A 3242-nucleotide genomic window follows, 5' to 3' on the forward strand; every position below is an offset into this window, starting at 1 on the left:
CTCCCGGGATACCGTCCCGTAGTCCCAAAATAAAAGTGCAGCGGAATCTCCCGGGATACCGTCCCGTAGTCCCAAAATAAAAGTGCAGGGGGATCTCCCGGGAATCAAACCCGTAGTCCCAAAGTAAACAATCAAGGGGGAACTCCCGGAATCCGCATCCGTAGTGCCAATGTAAATGCGCAACCAACATCAATGAATTATTCAGAAATTTAAGTACAACAATACAAGGCATCAAACAATACTGGCCTAACATGCTCCACGTAATCACAGTTAAGACAATTTAAACAAATAGGCAGCTTGGATCAATTAAACATGCTCTTCTACGCTAGCACAGGCTATAAAAGCAAGTAAAGTAAGGCAAATATGAAAAAGAATCCAAATCAAGTATTTAAGTAAAATCCGGGTTTCAACAATTTGCTCAAGTACGCGCTCGTCACCTCACGTACAAGGCATTCAATTACCAATTATCACATCCTAAGGGACGAAGTCCCCCACACAAGGTTAGGCAAGCCACTTACCTCGAACCGGTGCGAAATCAACTAGGGAACGATGCCCTTGCCCCGAGTATCCGACTCCAAATGGCCCAAATCTATTCAATTCAATTGCAAATCGTAAATAATATTGCAAACAACTGATTCCACTATTGAAATTAAAGCTAAGGCGCGAAAATAGGTGAAATGACCAAAACGCCCCTCAGGCCAACGTCTCGGAACCGAATAATTTTCACATTTTCAGAAACCTCGTAGTCTCACGAGTCTAACCATATAAAAATCTCAGAAATCGGAGGTCGAATGCCCCCTCAAAACCCAATAGTTTAGTCAATGAACTTTCACCCAAATTCTTCCATTTTTGATCCTTAATTCGAATTTAAAAGGTGGATTTAACTACTAAATGATAGAATATAATTAGAAAGGATCATAGAAATGTTACCCAATAATCTCCTCTCCAAAATCCTCTCAGAATCGCCCTTGCCCGAGCTCAAAATTGATTTTCAAACTTATGAGATTAAACCCTCGAAATTTCCTATTTCTGCCCAGACATTTCCGCTTCTGCGGACAAGGGACCGCTTCTGCGGTCCCGCTTAAGCGGCAAAATAACCGCTTCTGCGGTTTCTCATTAAAGGGGGAAATTCTGCTTTTGCGGACATATGACCGCTCCAGCGGTTCCGCTTCTTTCGGAAAGATGACCGCTTCTGCGGTCTCTGAGGGGAAGCCAAAAAAATCGCTTCTGCGATGAGGAAGCCGCTTCTGCGGTTCCCAAATCGCAGAAGCGAAAATACCAGAAGGGAAAACATACCAGCTGCAACAACTTAGAAAATTTCCCCGTTAACCACCCGAAATCATCCCGAGGCCCCCGGGGCCTCAACCAAAAGCACCAATACCACCTACCTTATTCGAACTTGCACCAATCCTCAAAACACCTCAAACAACACCGGAAACCCGATTAAATCAAGGATCCAACCCTAAGAACTTCAAATTCTAACCGAATACGCTTTCGATCAAAAACCTAACCAAACCTCGTCCGAATGACCTGAAATTTTGCACACACATCCCAAAAGACATGACGGAACTTCCGGTATTCAAATCCAACCCTCGAAAACTCACTATCAGACCGGAAACTTCAAAAATCCAAACTTCGGCATTTCAAGCCTAAATGAGCTACGGACCTCCAAATAACATTCCGAACACGCTCCCAACCCCGAAATCACCTAACGGAGCTAACAGAACCATCAGATTTCTATTCCGAGGTCGTCTTCACACTGTTCCGAATACGGACCATTTTTCAACTCTTAAACTCTCATTTAGGGACTAAGTGTCCCAGAACGTTCCGAATCCTAATACCGAACGTCCCGACAAACCAAAATAGCAGAAATGAACTTAGGGAAAGCAGTTAATGGGGGATCGGGGCATAAATTTCAAAAACGACCGGCCGGGTGGTTACATCCTCCTACACTTAAACATTCGTTCGTCCTCGAACGAGCATAGAGAACATACCTGAAGTGGCAAAAAAATGAGGGTACTGGCTGCGCATATCCTGCTCGGTCTCCCAAGTCGCCTCCTTGGCCGGCTGACCCCGCCACTGGACCTTCACGGAAGCGATGTTCTTTGACCTCAACTTTCTGATCTGCTTATCCAAAATGGCCACCGGCTCCTCAACATAAGATAGATCTCTATCCAGTTGGACTGAGCTGAAATCCAACACGTGCGACGGGTCACCATGATATCTCCGGAGCATCGAAACATGAAATACCGGATGAACTCCGGCTAGGCTGGGAGGTAAGGCAAGCTCATAAGCAACCTCCCCAACTCGCCTCAAGATCTCGAAAGGCCCAATAAATCTCGGACTCAGCTTCCCTTTCTTTCCAAACCTCATGACGCCCTTCATAGGCGAGACCCGAAGCAGAACCCGCTCACCAACCATATATGCCACATCACGAACCTTCTTGTCCGCATAACACTTCTGTCTGGACTGGGCTGCACAGAGTCTGTCCTGAATCACTTTAACCTTCTCCATCGCATCCTGAACCATCTCTGTACCCAATAACCTGGCCTCACCCTGCTCGAACCAACCCACTGGAGATCTACATCTCCTACCATATAAGGCCTCATACGGCGCTATCTGAATGCTGGACTGATAGCTGTTGTTATAAGCAAACTCCGCCAATGGCAAGAAATGATCCCAAGACCCCCCAAACTCAATCACGCACGCACGGAGCATGTCCTCAAGAATCTGAATGGTGCGCTCGGACTGTCCGTCCGTCTGGGGTGAAAAGTTGTGCTCAACTCCACCCGAGTGCCTAACTCCTGCTGCACAGCTCTCCAGAACCGCGATGTAAATTGAGTACCTCTGTCTGAAATGATAGAAACTGGAATACCATGCAAACGGACGATCTCCCTGATATAAATCTCCGCCAACCGCTCCGATGAATGAGTGGTACACACAGGAATGAAATGAGCGGACTTGGTCAGCCGGTCCACAATAACCCAGATGGAATCAATCTTCTTCAAGGTCCGTGGAAGTCCGGATACAAAATCCATGGTGATGCGCTCCCATTTCCACTCCGGAATCTCTATCTGCTGGAGCAACCCACCTGGGCGCTGGTGCTCATACTTCACCTGCTGGCAGTTAAGGCATCTAGACACATAACCAACTATATCCTTCTTCATCCGCCTCCACCAGTAGTGCTGCCTCAGGTCCTGATACATCTTCGCGGCACCCGGATGGATGGAATACCGCGAACT

The sequence above is a fragment of the Nicotiana attenuata genome, unplaced genomic scaffold (genome assembly GCF_001879085.1).
Source record: "Nicotiana attenuata strain UT unplaced genomic scaffold, NIATTr2, whole genome shotgun sequence".
NCBI lineage: Eukaryota > Viridiplantae > Streptophyta > Magnoliopsida > Solanales > Solanaceae > Nicotiana > Nicotiana attenuata.